Consider the following 23,476-nt stretch of genomic DNA (forward strand, 5'->3'; position numbering starts at 1 on the left):
TCCTGACACTGTGTGAGTAAGATAAGCGACCCTAGTGGCCGACACAAACACCGGGCCCATCTAGGAGTGGCACTGCAGTGTCACGCAGGATGGCCCTTTCAAAAAAACACTCCCCAAACAGCACATGACGCAAAGAAAAAAAGAGGCGCAATGAGGTAGCTGTGTGAGTAAGATAAGCGACCCTAGTGGCCGACACAAACACCGGGCCCATCTAGGAGTGGCACTGCAGTGTCACGCAGGATGTCCCTTCCAAAAAACACTCCCCAAACAGCACATGACGCAAAGAAAAAAAGAGGCGCAATGAGGTAGCTGTGTGAGTAAGATAAGCGACCCTAGTGGCCGACACAAACACCGGGCCCATCTAGGAGTGGCACTGCAGTGTCACGCAGGATGGCCCTTCCAAAAAACACTCCCCAAACAGCACATGACGCAAAGAAAAAAAGAGGCGCAATGAGGTAGCTGTGTGAGTAAGATAAGCGACCCTAGTGGCCGACACAAACACCTGGCCCATCTAGGAGTGGCACTGCAGTGTCACGCAGGATGGCCCTTCCAAAAAACACTCCCCAAACAGCACATGACGCAAAGAAAAAAAGAGGCGCAATGAGGTAGCTGTGTGAGTAAGATAAGCGACCCTAGTGGCCGACACAAACACCTGGCCCATCTAGGAGTGGCACTGCAGTGTCACGCAGGATGGCCCTTCCAAAAAACACTCCCCAAACAGCACATGACGCAAAGAAAAAAAGAGGCGCAATGAGGTAGCTGTGTGAGTAAGATAAGCGACCCTAGTGGCCGACACAAACACCTGGCCCATCTAGGAGTGGCACTGCAGTGTCACGCAGGATGGCCCTTCCAAAAAACACTCCCCAAACAGCACATGACGCAAAGAAAAATTAAAGAAAAAAGAGGTGCAAGATGGAATTGTCCTTGGGCCCTCCCACCCACCCTTATGTTGTATAAACAGGACATGCACACTTTAACCAACCCATCATTTCAGTGACAGGGTCTGCCACACGACTGTGACTGTAAACATCCTAGTGACATTTGGTGGACCCCCTTTATTCAAGTAAACCTTAGTTACCTCTTATACCAGTAAATAAAGACACGGAGACTTGATTTTGGCAGAAAAATTGCTAGCTATTTATTTGACCCTAACCATAGCAAAACCTGTAATTGGGAAAAGTTTGTTAAGATGCCGAATCAGCCGGCATAATGGTGGCAGAAAAAAGAACGGCTCTATTAAACTATTGGTAAACTTAAAATGGTAAACTGACCGAAACCGTCCAGCACCCTATCAAAATCGGTAATAGGTGTCAACACAACCCCCACAGTGACTTCCCACCGCTCCTGGGTGCCCTGCCGCTGCCTCCCGGATGGGTGGTCGAGCGGCCATTTAGTCGATGGAGGTGAGTGCACCTAAACCATATAGCACTGAAACTTACTACCTATAAAAACCATACAACTAACAAACTGCCGTTCTTTTCCGCCAAAAGCGACGGACTCCATCCCAGAGTCCTCGCACCGCCACCATAACCTACCCTAACTCCTGCAACACTAGGAACAGATCCTCCAGGAAAAACATCATCCCCTCATTGGATAGATGTACACCATCAGGCCGAAAAAGGTGTCTGTCTCGGAACCGAATCCTAGGGTGGCGAACCACTTTACCTCCGTGGGCCAAGACCCACTTCGCCACCGCCCCATTCACCTTTATCCTGGCCTCATCTATTACGCGTCCGTCCTCCACACCTTGCCAACTCAACCTTGGCACCATCAGGGAAAATACCAATATGCAATTGGTCCATGCTGCGGCCACCCTTGCCAGATCTTGTATCATGGCCCACCGTAACTCCAAGGAAGTCCTCTTCCCTAGGTCGTTGCCACCTAAATGGACAACCAAAACCTTGGGAACTCCATGCTTCCTGGCCTGACTGACTAGTCTACTCATCAGATCTTTCCACATCATTCCTCGCCAACCAAGCCATCTGATTCCCTGACCTCCAGGAAACCTCTGAGCCCTATCAGAGGCCAAAAACCTTGCTGCCCAAAAGACATATGAGTGGCCGACCACCCAAACGGGCAAGCCATCAGCAACACAACCTGAAGAGGAGGAAAAAGGGGTAAAATTTGTTACTAGAATTCTACGCCATAACTTGTAATTGCGTTAACCTGAAGGATCGGCCAAAAAGAAAAATTTTTATTGCTTCCAAATGTCGCAGCAGTCACGGCCTAGCCGATCTCACGAGCTTCTAGCTGATTTGAAGCAAAACATTGACACACGAAGGGGAAGGCAAAACAAAACAAAACTAAATTAAAGAGGGGGGGGGGGTATAAAAAAGGGGGTAACACATGAAGTAACTCAGCTGGAGGTGAAAGCATAAAACCTGCTGAGGGACTTATATTAGAACAGATCAGCCGAATTAATGATTAGAATTCAGTCCGTCAAGTCAGGCAAAAATCGCAAAATAACTCCAGACCCCCGCTGCCGGCTCACGCCAGCAGCGGCGAGTGGCTAATCCCTGAGTAGGATCACACACGGGTAAACAAACCAACGTACAGCAAACATAACATATGCATAAACACAAGGCAAACATGATCTTACACTAATCTAAATAAGACAAACTACGCCTGAGCAAAATATCTCAGGCGACGGGGCGAATGTATCGCTTATAACAGGACGACTTCCATCGTCCCACCGCCTGGATTTGCGACCCTGAAAGACCCGCAGCCGCCGTCGCAGCCCCTATGCGGAAGGAGTGTGTACCGAAGTGGGAGGGGGAAAGGCCCAAGCTCGTCAGACAGCGACCCATCATCCACCGAAATTGAAACTTCGTTACTGGCAGCCCGTCATAGTGCAGCAACCACGACCCCCGACAATCAGGCTTTACTGCCTCATATTGCACTGCCAACCGCACTGGGCATATGCTGGGCATATGCTCTCCTCAAGTGCCGAAACCAAGGTGACCCATCGGCCTCTCCCCACTTGGTCCGTCTTAGAGCGTCGCAATCTGCACAGCAAGGACCTCTCACTCACCACCACGTCCCCCACTAGCAAGCGCGAATCCGTTTGCTTAGAAGGCGCTACCAACTCCGATATCCTAAAGGCACCGTGGTAAGCCATGGAGAACGCCAATCTAAAAAGCAGCGATTCCAACATAGATGATGCGATGGCTCCGACCGACCTGATAATGCCCGGCAGCAAAGCCGCATCAATGGCAGGAGGCGGCGTAGGCGCAACGCGCGCCCATCCTTTCATCGCCCTAAGCAGAATCCCACTTTTCGTCACATCGGGAATGCCCTTAATTCTGCAGAAGAACGCAATGCCAGCCAAGTACCGGGAAACCACCGCTCTAGACCTGCCCGACACATAAAGCTGCCAAATAAAAAACCGCATCATCCGATGCCCGCTCTTACCTCGTTGCTTCCGTCCTCTAGCAAATTCTTCCCATTCGCTCCAGGCTTGGTCGTAAGCTTTAGCGTGGATGGCGCGACCGATCGCAGTGCTAGACCTTCCAGTCCGGCCCGATGACCTGCCAGACATAACTGGGACAATGAAAACTCCTTTCGTCGGCCTCGGGAGCCAACAAGCAAAACCTATCCCATTGCCCTCGTGAAAGTGCGTCAGCGACCCCATTCTCCAGACCAGGCACGTGTTGCGCGCGAAACCACACGTTCCTGCGCAGGCAATTCAACAGCAACTGCCCTAGTACCCTTCGCACCACCAGCGATTTTGCCCTTTGGTTGTTAATCGCGTGCACCACGCCCAGATTGTCACATCTGAACAAGATGCTGCGATGTGCTAGCCGCTCGCCCCAGATTTCCAGCGCAACCATGATGGGGAAAAGTTCCAGGAGCAGAAGGTCCTTAGTCAAGCCCGCTTTATGCCATTCCGCCGGCCATGATGCAGCGCACCAAGATCCCTCTAGATAGCAACCAAAACCGGAGGCTCCCGCCGCGTCGGTAAACAGCTGCAATCTAGCGCTGTCGACCGTTGGGGCCTGCCATATGCGTACACCGTTGAAATCCTCCAGGAACGAGGCCCATACGGCCAGATCCCTTTTTATCTCACCGGACAAGCGTTCAAAGTGGTGCGGTCTGGCACACCCCGCGGTCGCTCTTTCAAGCTTCCGGCAGAAAACCCTGCCCATCGGGATGACCCGACACGCAAAGTTAAACATACCCAGCAAGGATTGCGCCTGCCGCAGCTTAACCTTGCGTGAACCCATGAAACGGCCAATGGCGTCGCGAAGCTTAGCCACTTTGTCCAAAGGTAGGCGACACGCGCCCGCCACCGTGTCGATCTCGATTCCCAGAAATGACAGGCAAGACACCGGCCCCTCCGTTTTGTCCTCGGCCACTGGCACTCCGAAGTGACAAAAACAATGCTCGTATACTGAAAAACAAGTTGCCGCATCACGGCGAATCCGCCGGTCCCGTACAGAGGAAATCATCGAGGTAGTGGGCAACCCCGTGACCACCCGACGAAGATTCCACGCACCAATGCAGGAAGGTGCTAAAACGTTCGAAATACGAGCATGAAACGGAACATCCCATCGGCAAACATTTGTCGATGAAGTATTCCGATCCAATCCGGAAGCCCATAAAGCGGAATGAGTCCGGATGGAGGGGCAGCAACCTAAAAGCGGATTCCACATCAATCTTTGCCATGAGGGCCCCAGTGCCATAGCTGCGGAACAGATCAAGCGCCTCGTCAAACGACTGATACACTACCGAGCATTGTGCCGGAGGTATGGCGTCGTTGACCGACGACCCCGCTGGGTAGGAAAGATGTTGAATCAGGCGAAAAGAAACGGGCGTTTTCTTGGGGACCACCCCCACCGGGGAGATGACCAGGACCTCCACTGGGGGTGCTGAAAACGGCCCCTCCGTCCTGCCCAGCCTGACCTCTTTATCGACCTTTTCCCGCAGCACTAAAGGCAATGCCCAAGAGACTGGAGGTTTCTCTGGGCCCGAACCGTAACATCGCTCGCAACAGGCAAGCGGAAACCAACGAAAACCTGAATATAAAAACATGGCATCCGCCCTATTTGGATACCAATACAACCATCTACCCATAGTATCCAACCTAATTGGCGTTGGCGCCCTGTGGAGCGCTCCCGCCGGATGCCGCTCTTGTGTAAGATTGCTTAGCACGGGGGCCCTGCCGACTACTCTTGAAGCAGGATGAGGCCGGGTGGGAACCCCCGCAATGGAGGCACGCGTGCCGGAATCGACACTGCTTGCCGTAGGAACATGTCGCGCTGTTAAACGCGAAACATTTTCCTTTCGTTGCGGGCTGCCCCCCTGCCCGGACGGCCGACCAACCTGGCTTGGCCGACCCGCCGTCCGCGCCGTGCACATGGGCGGACGACCCTGCGCGGTGCCCGTCCGCCCTCCGCGTTCCGGGGCTCTTTACCCTGCTGCGAAGCCCGAGTGACCTTGAGCCAGACTTCTACGTCCTTAAACCCAAAGTCCATGACCTATATCCCGTCCTGCTTCTCCCGGAACTCTTTATCATATCTACGCCATGAGGTGCAGGTCCCAATGCTATGCCTGTGCTCGTCCGGCCTATCTTCTAGGTAACAAGCCGCGAAGACCCAAAAGCCAGCCAGCCAGTTATCGAAGGTACGGAAGGCCTCGGCCCCGATTCCCTCCTTTGCTGCCGCCGACTTAAAGTCCTTCTCCGCGTCTTTTGTCATGACGAACACGTAGACGTAGTCCCCCCTGCGAATCTTCCCACGGCAGCTGTCTCCTATCCCCCGCATAACAGCAGTATACTCGCAGCGGACTACCCCGGGCAGAACGCGTCGCTTCTTGGCCCTGCGAGCGTCCCTGCTAACCCGCCTACGCTTCTTCCGCCACACCTGCTGCCCCGCCGCCTTCATGGCGAATGTAGTCGCACGCTTCTTCGCCTTAGTCGTACTACTGACACGGGCGCCTGCGACGACGAAGACGAGCTGCAAGAACTGGAGCGCGTGCTGGAGCCCGACCCCTACTGGTCCGACTCACCTGACGCCTCCGACTGCTCGGACCTAGAATCCTCCGGCGTGTCGAACGCCACGTCATCGTTTTCGCTTCCTTCCATTTCCTCGGCTCCGTAAGCACCTGCAGAAAATGACGGAGAGAACGACCCAGACCAAAATTCGCAGCGCACGCCCAGTAACTGGGAGGGAGGCGTCCTCCTAGCGCTCCCTTGCTCGTCCCGCTCGGAACCACGCTCCAAATGCGCTACGGCCTCACCGATCTCCCTGCAAGCCCACGCAACCCGCTGCGCTGACGGAACCGTCTTTGAACCGGACCCGCCTGCCACTGCCTGCACTCCGGAAGCGCTAGACACTTCCGGGGAAGAGGCCGCGGCCCCAACGTAGCCACCAACGCGGCCAGGGCTGACGCCAAAGTTCCGGAGGGGTCCTGGCCCCCCCAAAAAAACTCAGCATCCCCCCCCCCGCGGGCTCCCCAGCCGGCGTGTTCGTACGCCTGCTCGCTGGGCACTTGATTGGCGTCAACTGTGACCCCAACGCCCTGCGCCCAGCTTGCCTCGGAGGGGAATGGCAGCGCCTTTACCCGCCAGCGGCCCTGACCCCCGCGATACAGCGCCTACTCCGCTGGCCAGCCAGCCGGAGCCAGCGCCGCGTTCGCTATCCCTCTCGCCGCGCGCACCCTCCCCCCTCAGGCCGGAGCTCCTTCCGTTTGCGGGGAGGGTGCCGCAGCGTTTAGTTACAACCCATAGTGGGGATTGAACCTAGGACATCCTGGTTACAATCCAGATGCTACCCACTAAGCTAACGGCTCAGCCACCGCGCTTCCTGGCCCTGAGCAGCACTGCTGCTCCTGCACCGCTCTCTGCCCCTTCTTCTCCCCCGCTCCCCGGCTGTTGGGGATTGAGCAAGGGAGACCAGCGGCGCCGCTGCGCGCACATGTGCGCGCAAACTGCGCCGCCTGTGGCGAGCGCGGGCGCGCGCACCCCGTCTCTTCCCGGCGCCACATTCTCCGCTGCAGCCTTGGTCACCGTCGTCTCCCGCCTATATGTCCCCCCTCGGCCGGCGCTGATTTGCGGTTGTGGCGAGGGGGAAGAGACTGCAGGATGGATCGGCTCCCATCGCAACGCGCGCCCATCGCGGCGCGCCCGACCCTGAGTCTCCCCCCATCCCGCACTCTGCTCCGGCCCGCTGTCAGATCCGCTGAAGGTCCCAGGGGACGGGACGCCGTCCCCAGGGCCAGCTAGGCCATCCTCCGGCCCAGACCCAGCGCCTGATGCCCGACAACGGCCTGGTGTCCCGGCGGAACGCCGGGGTTGGGAAGCCATTCCTAAGCAGGGCAGATCTCGTATGCAGAGAGGGGCATAAACAGACCAAGAAATATTAAATTAAGTCAAGACTATTGAAAATGGGAAAGTTCTGCACTGCAGGACTCACCCATTCACAAGGCAAATCACTATCAATTAACTTAAAGCAAATTTGAAAAAGGGGTAATAAAAATTCTCTGCACAGCAGCACTTACCCCAAGACAAATCACTATCAAAGAGACCCAAAATGGCCACTCCTGGCCATATATATCCTAACCCTCCCCTTTTCCTAAGGGCTGTACTTCCTCACAGTCAGGTCCACCCCTCACAGGATGTTTAACTCATTCCTCTCCTATGCAGTCAATTCTCTCTCCAAATGACGGGTTGGTTTGGACCCCCACCGAAAAAGAAGCAATTAATCTCTCCTTGCACAAACTGGCTCTACAGAGGCAAGATGTCCACCTCATCATCATCCTCCGATATATCACCGTGTACATCCCCCTCCTCACAGATTATCAATTCGTCCCCACTGGAATCCACCATCTCAGCTCCCTGTGTACTTTGTGGAGGCAATTGCTGCTGGTCAATGTCTCCACGGAGGAATTGATTATAATTCATTTTAATGAACATCATCTTCTCCACATTTTCTGGAAGTAACCTCGTACGCCAATTGCTGACAAGGTGAGCGGCGGCACTAAACACTCTTTCGGAGTACACACTTGTGGGAGGGCAACTTAGGTAGAATAAAGCCAGTTTGTGCAAGGGCCTCCAAATTGCCTCTTTTTCCTGCCAGTATAAGTACGGACTGTGTGACGTGCCTACTTGGATGCGGTCACTCATATAATCCTCCACCATTCTTTCAATGGGGAGAGAATCATATGCAGTGACAGTAGACGACATGTCCGTAATCGTTGACAGGTCCTTCAGTCCGGACCAGATGTCAGCATCAGCAGTCGCTCCAGACTGCCCTGCATCACCGCCAGCGGGTGGGCTCGGAATTCTGAGCCTTTTCCTCGCACCCCCAGTTGCGGGAGAATGTGAAGGAGGAGATGTTGACAGGTCGCGTTCCGCTTGACTTGACAATTTTCTCACCAGCAGGTCTTTGAACCCCAGCAGACTTGTGTCTGCCGGAAAGAGAGATCCAAGGTTGGTTTTAAATCTAGGATCGAGCACGGTGGCCAAAATGTAGTGCTCTGATTTCAACAGATTGACCACCCGTGAATCCTTGTTAAGCGAATTAAGGGCTCCATCCACAAGTCCCACATGCCTAGCGGAATCGCTCCGTGTTAGCTCCTCCTTCAATGTCTCCAGCTTCTTCTGCAAAAGCCTGATGAGGGGAATGACCTGACTCAGGCTGGCAGTGTCTGAACTGACTTCACGTGTGGCAAGTTCAAAGGGCAGCAGAACCTTGCACAACGTTGAAATCATTCTCCACTGCGCTTGAGACAGGTGCATTCCACCTCCTATATCGTGCTGAATTGTATAGGCTTGAATGGCCTTTTGCTGCTCCTCCAACCTCTGAAGCATATATAGGGTTGAATTCCACCTCGTTACCACTTCTTGCTTCAGATGATGGCAGGGCAGGTTCAGGCGTTTTTGGTGTTGCTCCAGTCTTCTGTACGTGGTGCCTGTACGCCGAAAGTGTCCCGCAATTCTTCTGGCCACCGACAGCATCTCTTGCACGCCCCTGTCGTTTTTTCAAAAATTCTGCACCACCAAATTCAAGGTATGTGCAAAACATGGGACGTGCTGGAATTTGCCCAGATTTAATGCACACACAATATTGCTGGCGTTGTCCGATGCCACAAATCCACAGGAGAGTCCAATTGGGGTAAGCCATTCCGCGATGATCTTCCTCAGTTGCCGTAAGAGGTTTTCAGCTGTGTGCGTATTCTGGAAACCGGTGATACAAAGCGTAGCCTGCCTAGGAAAGAGTTGGCGTTTGCGAGATGCTGCTACTGGTGCCGCCGCTGCTGTTCTTGCGGTGGGAGTCCATACATCTACCCAGTGGGCTGTCACAGTCATATAGTCCTGACCCTGCCCTGCTCCACTTGTCCACATGTCCGTGGTTAAGTGGACATTGGGTACAGCTGCATTTTTTAGGACACTGGTGACTCTTTTTCTGAGGTCTGTGTACATTTTCGGTATCGCCTGCCTAGAGAAATGGAACCTAGATGGTATTTGGTACCGGGGACACAGTACCTCCAACAAGTCTCTAGTTGGCTCTGCAGTAATGATGGATACCGGAACCACGTTTCTCACCACCCAGGATGCCAAGGCCTCAGTTATCCGCTTTGCAGCAGGATGACTGCTGTGATATTTCATCTTCCTCGCAAAGGACTGTTGGACAGTCAATTGCTTGGTGGAAGTAGTAAAAGTGGTCTTACGATTTCCCCTCTGGGATGACCATCGACTCCCAGCAGCAACAACAGCAGCGCCAGCAGCAGTAGGCGTTACACGCAAGGATGCATCGGAGGAATCCCAGGCAGGAGAGGAATCGTCAGAATTGCCAGTGACATGGCCTGCAGGACTATTGGCATTCCTGGGGAAGGAGGAAATTGACACTGAGGGAGTTGGTGGGGTGGTTTGCGTGAGCTTGGTTACAAGAGGAAGGGATTTACTGGTCAGTGGACTGCTTCCGCTGTCGCCCAAAGTTTTTGAACTTGTCACTGACTTATTATGAATGCGCTGCAGGTGACGTATAAGGGAGGATGTTCCGAGGTGGTTAACGTCCTTACCCCTACTTATTAAAGCTTGACAAAGGCAACACACGGCTTGACAAATGTTGTCCGCATTTCTGTTGAAATACTTCCACACCGAAGAGCTGATTTTTTTGGTATTTTCACCAGGCATGTCAACGGCCATATTCCTCCCACGGACAACAGGTGTCTCCCCGGGTGCCTGACTTAAACAAACCACCTCACCATCAGAATCCTCCTTGTCAATTTCCTCCCCAGCGCCAGCAACACCCATATCCTCCTCATCCTGGTGTACTTCAACACTGACATCTTCAATCTGACTATCAGGAACTGGACTGCGGGTGCTCCTTCCAGCACTTGCAGGGGGCGTGCAAATGGTGGAAGGCGCATGCTCTTCACGTCCAGTGTTGGGAAGGTCAGGCATCGCAACCGACACAATTGGACTCTCCTTGTGGATTTGGGATTTCGAAGAACGCACAGTTCTTTGCGGTGCTTTTGCCAGCTTGAGTCTTTTCATTTTTCTAGCGAGAGGCTGAGTGCTTCCATCCTCATGTGAAGCTGAACCACTAGCCATGAACATAAGCCAGGGCCTCAGCCGTTCCTTGCCACTCCGTGTGGTAAATGGCATATTGGCAAGTTTACGCTTCTCCTCCGACAATTTTATTTTAGATTTTGGAGTCCTTTTTTTACTGATATTTGGTGTTTTGGATTTTACATGCTCTGTACTATGACATTGGGAATCGGCCTTGGCAGACGACGTTGCTGGCATTTCATCGTCTCGGCCATGACTAGTGGCAGCAGCTTCAGCACGAGGTGGAAGTGGATCTTGATCTTTCCCTAATTTTGGAACCTCAACATTTTTGTTCTCCATATTTTAATAGGCACAACTAAAAGGCACCTCAGGTAAACAATGGAGATGGATGGATACTAGTATACTTATGGATGGACGAGCGACTGCCGACACAGAGGTAGCTACAGCCGTGGACTACCGTACTGTGTCTGCTGCTAATATAGACTGGATGATAATGCGATGAAATCAATATACATTATATCACACTAGTACTGCAGCCGGACAGGTAGATATATTTATTATGTAATGACTGATGACGGACCTGCTGGACACAGTCAGCTCAGCAGCACCGCAGACTGCTACAGTAAGCTACTATAGTAGTATGTATAAAGAAGAAAGAAAAAAAAAAACACGGGTAGGTGGTATACAATTATGGATGGACGAGCGACTGCCGACACAGAGGTAGCTACAGCCGTGGACTACCGCACTGTGTCTGCTGCTAATATAGACTGGATGATAATGAGATGAAATCAATATATATTATATCACACTAGTACTGCAGCCGGACAGGTAGATATATTTATTATGTAATGACTGATGACGGACCTGCTGGACACAGTCAGCTCAGCAGCACCGCAGACTGCTACAGTAAGCTACTATAGTAGTATGTATAAAGAAGAAAGAAAAAAAAAAAAAACCACGGGTAGGTGGTATACAATTATGGATGGACGAGCGACTGCCGACACAGAGGTAGCTACAGCCGTGGACTACCGTACTGTGTCTGCTGCTAATATAGACTGGATGATAATGAGATGAAATCAATATATATATATATAATATCACTAGTACTGCAGCCGGACAGGTATATATATTTATTATGTAATGACTGATGACGGACCTGCTGGACACAGTCAGCTCAGCAGCACCGCAGACTGCTACAGTAAGCTACTATAGTAGTATGTATAAAGAAGAAAGAAAAAAAAAAAAACCACGGGTAGGTGGTATACAATATTATATATATATTATATACAATTATATATATATATATATATATTAAACTGGTGGTGACTGGTGGTCAGGTCACTGGTCACACTATCAGCAACTTGCAAGTAGTACTCCTAAGCAGACAATCACAATATATATTATACTGGTGGTCAGTGTGGTCACAATGGCAGTGTGGCACTCTGGCAGCAAAAGTGTGCACTGTACGTTATATGTACTCCCGAGTCCTGCTCTCAGACTCTAACTGCTCCCCACTGTCAGTGTCTCCCCCACAAGTCAGATAATATACAGTCACACTATCTATCACTTCAGCAAGTAACTAGTACTCCTCCTAATGCTCCCCAAAATTACTACTGTGTCTCTCTCTACTGTCTCACTCTCTTCTCTATAAACGGAGAGGACGCCAGCCACGTCCTCTCCCTATGAATCTCAATGCACGTGTGAAAATGGCGGCGACGCGCTGCTCCTTATATAGAATCCGAGTCTCGCGATAGAATCCGAGCCTCGCGAGAATCCGACAGCGGGATGATGACGTTCGGGCGCGCTCGGGTTAACCGAGCAAGGCGGGAAGATCCGAGTCGCTCGGACCCGTGTAAAAAAACATGAAGTTCGGGCGGGTTCGGATTCCGAGGAACCGAACCAGCTCATCCCTATTTAATACTCAAAGTTATTAAAAATATTGTATTAAATGACCTGCAGGCTGTGTGTATAAGGTGTATATGAAACATAAATTAATTGTGTGAATGTACACACACTTTGTTTAATGCACAAAGTTATAAAAAATATTGGCTAAAATTACCTTCAGGCTGCAGGGACGTGCAGTCAGGGGAGGCAGGGGAGGCAGTGCCTCCCCTGTCATTAATGAGTAAAATAATACAAAGAAGATACTTATGACACATAAGTATCTTCTTTATTATTATACCTATGTGAAAATCAGTTTGGGAGGCACCGATCGTGGTGCCTCCCGTAGTGATTAGGAAAGGTATGGGGAGCGGGGGTGGGCGCGGGCGGGGCCTAGCAATGGGCAGGAAAAGCCCATTGAAATAACATGGGAAAGCGGCACCATTAGTGGTGCCGCTTTCCTACAGGGACGTGCTTTCATCCTATGAAAGCACGTCCCTGTGAGTGAAGGCACAGTGATTGGCCAGCGGATCCGTCACTGGATCCGCTGTCAATCACTGTGTGGGCGTCGGTACCTGCGGAGGTGCGGGCGGCGGAGATGCGGGATGCGGCGGGCCGGGCAGCGGAGGTGCTGGCGGCAGAGAGGCGAGCGGCGGTAGCGGCGGCGGGACGCGGCATTCAGACCCCTTGTGCAGAGTTTGGCAGCGGAAGCGGTACCCATTTCAAAAATGGCGCCTCAGCGTCATTTTTTAAATTCAAGATGGCCGCCGCGAGCCAATCATGGCTCGCCGCGTCATCGCCCCGCCCCCTCCCGCTGACTTATATAAGTCAGCGCGAGGCAGCGGCTGTCAGTCCGACGGCGGAGGAGGAGCGGAGAAGAGCTCCTGAAGACGCCGTGGAAGTCCTGGATGGGCGGCGGCTATGCAAAAGAGCTTAGCAGCCGCCGCCCACCAGGTGAAGATGCTGGAAGTCCTGGGAAGGCGGCGGCCATGCAAAAGAGCTTAAAGGCCGCCGCCTCCCAGGTGAAGACGTCGTGGAAGTCCTGGATGTGCGGCGGCTATGCAAAAGAGCTTAGCAGCCGCCGCACACCAGGTGAAGACGCCGGAGGAAGACCCCAGAAGCCCTGGGGAGGTGGCGCCCCCCCAGGTGAAGATGCCGGAAGCCCTGGGAAGGCGGCGGCCATGCAAAAGAGCTTAAAGGCCGCCGCCCCCAGGTGAAGACCCAGTTTAATAAAGGATTTTTTTAAAGAATGTGTCTTGTTTTTTTTCAATATTTTCTTTACAGGTGGACTACAGGTGCTATATCCAATTATGTTATGCCAAGTATGCAACCACCCACACGTACCCCACCCAAGCACCACCCCTAAGCCAATGAGCTCTTTTACACTTGTCAGTTACACCCTTATGTGTTCTCTTTTTATACCAATGTTAAACAATCAATAAACAGAGTGATTCTTAACTACAGCTGCGTGCTTACTCTTTGTGTTAAGAGTTACTCTCCGGGTACCTAAGGGGTCATCAAATCGAGGTGGTTCAGAGATATAATCCTTACAGTCTGGGGGCTCGTCCGGGATCCAGCTGATCGTCCCCTGATCGGTAGGATAGAGAATTTTGTTGTCTGTCTTGTCCGCTAAGGGATTGCGACCATCTACTGGATCTGAACTCACTCCGTGTTCCGGGAACACGTGACAAGGTAATATTTAAGTCCGGGACTTAATGTTACGTAGTTTTATGTAAAGGATTTTTTTTAAGGCGTCATAAACAGGTATCAGGGATACCATAGAAGGACCAGGGGTCCACGTATTTAAGGCGTCATAAAACAGGTATCAGGGATACCATAGAAGGACCAGGGGTCCATATAATAAAGGCACAGGTATCCGGGATACCATAGATGGACCAGGGGTCCAAATAACAACGCCTCCTCGATTTGATCACCTAAATATTTGTATGTCTGTCTTATAAGTACTCATATTGTAATTTTTTTATTAAGGACACTCAGTGAACGGGTGGTAAGTGCACGGACGCTGAGTGCCAGAGGACATTGTTGTTTACAGTGATTTTAAGTACATTTGAAAGTTGATTTGTAACAAATAACATTGTCCACGATTGCAGAGATATTAATTGTACGGGTGGTAAGTGTACGTACATTTGGTATCACAAGTTGTACTGTTGTTGTTTTCTGTTCCCGGTAGTTTGTGTAGGGAATATGCACTCCCACATGTTACCAATGATCTATGATCAGATCAGCTGAATGCATACATAGACTATTGTTCCCCTTCCCTGTTATTTGTGAATTCTTTTAGAAATATATTGCGTGGGTGGTAAGTGTACACGCACTATATGACACTGTGTTTGGAACAATCTATGTTTTTTTTTTATGATAAAGATTGTTATTAATTCAGTTTAGACACGTTAGTTACTTATTGGTAATATGGGATCAGATCAGAGTAAAGAGACTGAATACCCCCCTCCCCTCCCGGGAGAGACCTGCAAGGAATATGTTGCTCGTGTCTCCCCTACAAATTACTACCTTGTTAACCCCTGGCTAGACAATTTAGTGGGATGAACTGAGTGAACATCTGGACGCAGTGTTTAAAACCCGCTCGTCCCTAGCAGTAGCTTGCAAACAGAAACCTAGTGAGAATGTGACTGAATTCTGGAAGAGATCTAAAAAAAATGCTGGTCAGAGGAAGCAGGTCTCACCCTAGTAAATACTGACAGCTTACTTATTTCCACATTTATAAACAACCTGCTGCCTTCTGTGACCTTGACAGTAAAACAAAGTGTTTCTAGTTGGACCTCAGACAACATTGAGGAATTCAGTAAACATTTATATGAGAAGGAAGCAGCAGGCTGTTTTGACATTAAAAAGACTACTCAAAACGTACTGACCCACAGTTTTCAGAACCTCCGGAGGCAACACAGGAACCCTCGCCCCCAGCGGGACACCCCACATAATAGGGGTCCCCCTGCACCTCCAAACAGATGACATACATCCTGCTTTAACTGTGGCAAGGATGGACACTGGGCTAGGGACTGCCCCTACCCCCTTAACAAACCTAGGCAGCCATCAACTGAATCTGCCCCCCTTAGCAACGTTCCCAGGGACCCCCCAAGGTTCCAGATTGACTGGTAGGGACAGCCCCGCTGACGGGGCCCGGAGGAGGGTGTCCCGACTTTCATGCAGCTCACAGAACACTGGAAGGAACCCCCAATGATCAATCTAGGTGTCAATGGAACAAGTGTCCCATTCCTGATTGACAGCGGGGCCACCACCAGTGTTCTGTGCAGGGACCAGTACCATGGGCCCCTGAGAAAGTCCGCTCCTTCAATGAGAATCAATGGGATACCCACAAAAGCTTACTCCACTGTACCTATCCCTATTGACACACCACGGGGACATTACATAGGGACTCACTCATTTCACTGTCATACCTGACTGTCCAGTTAACTTGCTGGGAGGAGACCTCCTTACTGAACTACAGATAACCATCACCCCTACTGGTGGGGGTATGGACATAACCTCACCACACTTCCCCGTGCTCACTGAGACCACTGAACTAGATACAATAGACCCCCTTGTGTGGGCAGAAGGTCCCTTCGACACAGGCCTGATATCTTGTACCCCCTACAAGGCCACACTGAAACCTGATGTACACCCCGTTTACCAGAAACAATATCCATTGTCTAAAGAAAAAATGGATGGTCTAAAGCCCATGGTAGAGCAATTCTTAAAGCAAGGCATTCTCAAACATGTAGTATCCCCATACTGCACACCAGTTAACCCTGTAGCTAAATCAGATGGGACTATAAGGTTTGTACAAGATCTTAGGGCAATTAATCAGCTAATTGTTCCCATTGCACCTATTGTACCTGATGTAAACTCACTCATCTCAGCCATCCCTGTACACGCTGCATTTTTCTCAGTAATTGATTTAAAAAATGCATTTTTCAGCATACCAGTGGACCCTCAGACACAATTACTTTTTGCTTTTTCTTTTGAGGGCAAGCAGTTCCCTGGCACCCCCCCTATGGTTCTGTCCTGCTACAGTATGCAGATGATCTGCTTCTCTGTAGTCAAACGGAGGAGGCCTGCCGAGAGGATGGTATATCACTGTTAAACTGGCTCTGTGAATGTGTCTAAAACAGAAAATGCAATGGTGTAAAAAGCATGTCGATTATTTGGGTTTTGTACTCACAGAGGGAGAAAGGAAAATCAGTCCACAACGCATTCAGTCTGTATTGGGCCTGGTCACCCCAACTACTCAGAAGGAAATGCTATCCTTTCTGGGCATGAATTATTGCAGACAGTGGATATCTGATTGTTCCTACTATGACAATATCTTGAGACAAGCCACTCTCAATGACAAACCTAAACAGATTCAATGGTCACAAGAAATGTTAACTGCATATGAAAGTCTAAAATGTATGTTGGTAAAAAGTCCGGCACTGGGCCTCCCAAACTATGTACTGCCGTTTCATTTATATGCAAGGGACAACTGTAAAACCATGGCGGGGGTACTGACTCAATTTCATGGAGGCAAGCTGCGCCCCGTGGCATTCTTTTCCAAAGTAATGCCTGTGTCGGTCCAAGGTATGCCTGCCTGTCTTCGGGCACTAGCGGCCTGTGCAATGGTAGCTGAAATGGCAACTACACTCACCCTAGGACACACCACTGTACTTCACACAACCCATGATGTTTTGGCCATTCTTAAAGGATTACATACACAACACATGTCTGCCCAACGCCTTAGTGGCTATGAAGTACAATTGCTGGGAAATCCCTCCCTCACCATCAAGTATGCTAATACAACTTCAGGTCCTGCCCCTATTCTAAACGCTCTTCTTGGTCTCAAAGGTCCCCAAGATGACTTGCCCGACGACCATGACTGCTGTCTGACCATAGAGACTGAGACATCTCCCAGACTGGACATGTCCCCCATACCTGTTCCTGGCTCTGACCATGTTTCTGTTGACGGCTCTTGTGCTAGACCAAATGACTCCACATACCAAGCCATGGCCGTCATAACCCCACCCATGATAGATGATCAGTATCTATTTACTGAACTCCAAGTTTCTGCCTCCCCCAAAGATTTAGCTGATTGGTTGTTTCCAATAATGCAGAAGAATCCTAAAACAGGATTAATCTGCAAAGAGGGGAAACCATGTATACCTCAAGCAAGCCCTCCCTATCATACTAGCAGAAATCAGAATAACTCCCCAGAAAACCCTAGGTTATTCACCTTTTGAAATACTCATGGGAAGACCCTTCCCCACACCCTGGGCTAAGAAACCATTAGTAGTACAGGAAGGAGACTTAGAGCTCATAAGGGAAGAATACGTCAGGTCCCTCATAACAAAACTAGATGAGATTGAACATAAGGTTGCTTGTAAAAATCCTTCTAACCCACAGGAACCAGCACATCCTTTCCAGGTCGGAGACAAGGTCATTGTGAAAGTGCTCCCCAGGAACAAAGGTCCAGGAGATTTTGCCTATGGTCCAGAGACAGACGTTGTAGCAGTGACCAGAACAGCTGTCCTTACTGAGGAGGGGCCCACCTGGATCCATGCATCCCGAGTAAAGAAGATACCCAGCCCAAACCGCGAAGCAAGTCCAGGAGAGGTACTAACGGGGGCAGACAGCCCTGACCTCCAACCAAGATGACCTCACACATGGAGAAGATGATTGTGAACCACGGACCCCGCTGGGCATGTGTTATCCTAACCCTCATCACAGTCCTAACACTTCCCTGTAGAACTGAGGTTAACATCTCACAAAAGGAAGGGGTGACCACCTTATGGTATAACTCCTCCAACACACACGTAGCCACCTATGTCTTAGATTACTTTCTGTTCTCCAAGCTTGCTGAAGCAAAACACTCTATACACAAAAAAAAGAAAATCAGGAATATCTGAGACAGTTTATATTTGTGTTACTGATTCATGGTGGGGAACAGGGTACTATAGCGAAAGGCAAAGCTTTCATTTATGGGACATGTTTAACAATCCAGCGTATCAGTCTAAGGCTATCCCCCAAGGTAAACCCCTAAGGCCTCATATAGCTACCTTCAAGGATATGATAGCCATTAACAATCCCACCTTTGAAGACATCCTAGCTATTGAAACTGGTTTCTCTGACATCAATTTCTGGTTAGAATGGATGAAATATAGCGCCAATAAACATAATAAAAGTAACTGCTATGTTTGTGGCAGATCTAGGCCTCACCTAGGCACAGTGCCCCTTAATATACCCCTAGAGCAGGAAAGTTGTTTTTTCAGCCTTTACAACGGCACCAAAACCAATGACAGCCAATGTGAAATGTGGAAAAAGGAATACCCCATACTGTCAAAAAACCCTAACCCAGGTAATACCATAACCATATACCCCGGTAATTACACTTGTTATGTATCTAATGCTACCTCAGGAAAAGATTTGAAAACCTTCCCACCAGGATATTGTGCAGAAACAAGAACCACTGTCCTAGTTAACCAAACTAAATCATTAGGTGACATTTATTACATATGTGGAGATATGAAACTTAGAACCAAGTTAGATACACCCTGGAAAGGTGAATGTGCCCTAGCCAAAATAATAATGCCACTTCACATTCTCCCAGACGATCAACCTAAACCTCCCCCCGATGTCCCCACTAATAGAAAGAAGCGGGAACTCCCAGGAGGTAGTTTTGATCCACATGTATATATTGATGCCATAGGGGTCCCAAGAGGGGTCCCAGACGAGTTTAAAGCTAGAGATGAAGTAGCTGCAGGCTTTGAATCACTGATCCCTATAATTACTGTGAACAAAAATGTTGCTTGGATTAACTATATTTATTATAACCAACAGAGATTTGTTAATGATACCAAGGATGCCCTTAAAGGTATAGCTGAGCAACTGGAAGCCACTTCCCAGATGACATCCCAAAATAGAATGGCCCTTGATATGATGTTAGCCGAGAAAGGTGGTACTTGTGTTTATATAGGTAAGGTAGAAGGATGTTGTACCTACATACCTGATAACACTGGCCCTAATGGTAAAATCACTCTTGCTATAAACAAACTAGAGAATTTATCCATAGAGCTAAAAAAAAGAATTCAGGTATTGATAACCCATGGAGCCAATACTTTGGTTGGTTTGAAAATTGGAAACAGGGTCTTGTTCAACTAGGAATCTACATATTGATTGTGATAGCAATTTTTTGTGTTGTTTTCTTTTGCATTATACCCTGCTGCAGAAAACTCGCCACAAAAGGTATTGAAAACTCGCTTATGTATGAAGCCGTCCTTACAATCCCTCCTAACTCCCCTGCAGCCTATAAGCAATACCTAACTGAATATAGAAATAAAAAGCTCCATGTAAAGAATCATGTTATATAAATATATGATTCTAAGAGGGGATTGAAGGGTTAAACATGCTATATGAACTGTTATGTGCTTGAATAGACACGTACGCACTCTCTACAGGATACCCTTATCTGTTCATACAATACAAGGCTTGTTTGTGTCTTATCTTCAAGGACAGTTCCATACCAGATCAAACCTGTTTCTATTACTTCTGTGTGTTACTAAATATCCTGTGTTACAAACTTTCATAGATGCTTGAGACGCTTGCAGAAAACCCGTATATGAAGTTCCGTCTGATGCAATGTATATAACATCTGCTTAGCAACTGCTATATCCAATTATGTTATGCCAAGTATGCAACCACCCACACGTACCCCACCCAAGCACCACCCCTAAGCCAATGAGCTCTTTTACACTTGTCAGTTACACCCTTATGTGTTCTCTTTTTATACCAATGTTAAACAATCAATAAACAGAGTGATTCTTAACTACAGCTGCGTGCTTACTCTTTGTGTTAAGAGATACTCTCCGGGTACCTAAGGGGTCATCAAATCGAGGTGGTTCAGAGATATAATCCTTACAAGAACAATATTACTATTCTTTGCAGGTGGACTACAGGTGCCAGCGGGCCCTTTATGTCCGGGCATGCTGGCACTTGTGGTTCTCCAAGTGCCAGCATGCTGGGGCAGGCTTGCTGGGATCTGTAGGCCACCTGTAAAGAACAGAATTAGCATACAATGAACCCCGCACCCACCGCCACCAGGGGTGCGGGGCATAGCACTGGGCTATCAGCCCAGTGCTGGTTGTTGCTCGGGAGGGGGGACCCCGTTTAGATTTTTTGGGGGTCCCACTTTCCGAGGAATTCCAGCCCTGGGCTGACTGGTTTGGGGGGTGTTTAATGGCAGGGGGACCCCACACTGAGTGTCTCCCCTGCTATGGCATTATCCTCCCTGGCTGGTTCTGCCTGGTGCTGGTTTTAGTGGTGTGGGGGGACTGCACTTTTTTTTTCCGGGTAGGGGGGGGGGGGTGTTTAGCTGCAGTGCCTCCCCAGGCCCGGACCTCACCGCACGTCACTGTCAGGCTGGGTGTATAAGGTTTATATGTAACATAAATGCATTCTGTGCTTAGATTTAGGTCCCATCACCATAATATCTCATTATGGTATGCAATTATTCCAAAATACGGAACAATCCGATATCCAAAATTCCTCTGCTCCCAAGCATTTTGGATAAGGGATACTCAACCTGTACCAGGCAATAACCGCATGATAACATCTTTACCCAGGAAATACCGTTGATGCCGACAGGGCATCCACAAACAAGTGTCTCTCGCCTATCGTGTTTACTGTTTTAAGCACACAAACACCAATTTGCTAATACTCAATTTTCCGAATCAAGTACCGCCAAGCGCCGGCGAAGCCGACCGTTATCCCCACAGTAGTTTGTGACAAAACCCTCACACCTGTCGACCAACCAATAGTGGGTACAAACCGGGAAACAGTGAATTGATGTATTACAACAAGGATTGTGCGACCATTATCAACATAATGCTAAAGGACACCCATATAGCATTAAAAAACCACTGTGCCCCCCCCCATCTTCCTACTATACAGTAAGTCTTGTCGGGGACCGGAGGAAATTGGCGCTGACTCCTTCGTGATGGCTAAGCTCCGCCTCTTCCCGGCGCGCTTAAGCCCGCTCATAATAGTATAAACATTATACATATATATATATATATATATAAATACACAAGCCAGTCTGGCACCGTATATAGTGTAAAGACACTATATACCATAAGAAACAAATTCCGCACAGGGTGCTCCCCCCCCCCGGCGCCCTGCACCCATGGAAGCCAGCGGCGGGGAGAAATGGCGCGCATCGCGCTACAACATGCTGGCGGTGGTCCGGGACACGGAGCCCCGGCACCGCCAGTTTAAGCTCAAAAAGTGCCATAATATGTTGCCCAGGGCGCTCCCCCCCCCCAGCGCCCTGCACCCGTGGGAGCCGGCGGCGGGGGAGAAATGGCGCGCAGTGCGCTATAACATGCTGGCGGGGGTCCGGGCCACGGAGCCCCGGCACTGCCAGTGTAACGTCTCACAGCCCAGAAACCAAGAACTGTAGAATGCTGCCCAGGGCACTCCCCCCCAGCGCCCTGCACCCGTGGGAGCCGGCGGCGGGGGAACAATGGCGCGCAGCGCGCTGTGATATGCTGGCGGGGGTATGAGACACAGTGCCCAGGCACTGAAACGCTTTTATGCCAGCCTCAATAAGAAATCAGTAATATGCTGCCCAGGGCGCCCCCCCCCCCCCAGCGCCCTGCACCCTGTGAGTGCCGTTGGATTGTGGGAGCAAGGAGCGCAGCGCGACCGCTGTACCTCCGTTACTGAAGTCTTCTGCCGTCACTGAAGTCTTCTGTTCTTCACATAGTCACCCGGCTTCTTTCTTCTGGCTTCTGTGAGGGGGGTGACGGCGTGGCTCCGGGAACAAGCAGCTAGGCGCACCAAGTGATCGAACCCTCTGGAGCTAATGGTGTCCAGTAACCGAGAAGCAGAGCCCTTGAACTAAGAAGAAGTAGGTCCTGCTTCTCTCCCCTCAGTCCCACGATGCAGGGAGCCTGCAGCCAGCAGGTCTGCCTGAAAATAAAAAACCTAACATAAAGTCTTTTAGAGAAACTCAGGAGAGCTCCCCTAGTGTGTGTCCAGTCTCTCCTGGGCACAAAGTCTAACTGAGGTCTGGAGGAGGAGCATAGAGGGAGGAGCCAGTTCACACCCAGTTCAAGTCTTTATAGTGTGCCCAAGCTCCTGCGGATCCGTCTATACCCCATGGTCCTTACGGAGTCCCCAGCATCCTCTAGGACGTATGAGAAATAAGTGTTTACAGAATGTGTAATATATTTGATGTTTAAGGTATTTTTCACAGTGAACAACATGGGGTTAGAATGGGTTAATGATTTTAAAAGTCTGGGATCTCTTGGAAAGTCTGAGTGCAGTATGTGATTGATTGGACACTTCCAGGGCTAACAGGGGACTCTATATAAGCACTCCTGCACTCAGGACAGGAGAGAAGAGAGATATAGGGAGGAGTGACAGGTCTGCAAGAGTAGGGCAGTTACCTCAGCTCCTGGCTGCACTCAGTTTTCCCTGTCTGCCGGAAAGTGAAGAGAGTCTGGCCAGGCAGGCAAACCCTCCTTCGGCACTTCGGTCTGCGAGCTGCCCCCTCTTGAGTCAGCGCTGGAGTCTGAGGGGTGGACAGACAGGCTCTGCTTAAAGGCTGGAATCTGTGACACTGAACGCCTCCTAGTAAATATTCGGGGGGGACGGTGTAACCAGGCAGCACTGCTATTGGAGAGGGCCTGGGAAAGCATGAAGACAGCTGGATCTTATGGGTCCTAGAGATACAGTAATATCAAAATACATCATTTACTGCAAAGACAGATAATACACAGACTCTAGGGAACCATTTATCAACAAGTTTTCTCATATGCAACACGTTTTAAAACTCGTTGAGTATGATAAATGGTGCTCCAGCCAATTAGCTCCTAACTGTCATTTTTCAAACACATGTCAGGTAGGAGCTGATTGGCTGGAGCACCATTTCTCTATCGTCCTAAGTGGATGCTGGGGTTCCTGAAAGGACCATGGGGAATAGCGGCTCCGCAGGAGACAGGGCACAAAAAAGTAAAGCTTTTACCAGATCAGGTGGTGTGCACTGGCTCCTCCCCCTATGACCCTCCTCCAGAC

The 23,476-nt window shown here is 50.0% G+C and overlaps 1 protein-coding gene across 1 annotated transcript in view; it reads right to left on the reverse strand.

Annotated features, from left to right (window-relative positions):
- LOC135057536 (glycine N-acyltransferase-like) overlaps positions 1 to 23,021 on the reverse strand; it is a 160,412-nt gene extending 137,391 nt beyond the window's left edge. The window contains exon 1 of the mRNA XM_063963384.1: positions 22,849 to 23,021. The gene's annotated coding sequence lies outside the window, so the exon portion shown is untranslated. The remainder of the gene's footprint in view (positions 1 to 22,848) is intronic.
- Positions 23,022 to 23,476: the final 455 nt, after the last annotated feature.

This window comes from Pseudophryne corroboree, chromosome 3 (assembly GCF_028390025.1).
Source record: "Pseudophryne corroboree isolate aPseCor3 chromosome 3, aPseCor3.hap2, whole genome shotgun sequence".
NCBI lineage: Eukaryota > Metazoa > Chordata > Amphibia > Anura > Myobatrachidae > Pseudophryne > Pseudophryne corroboree.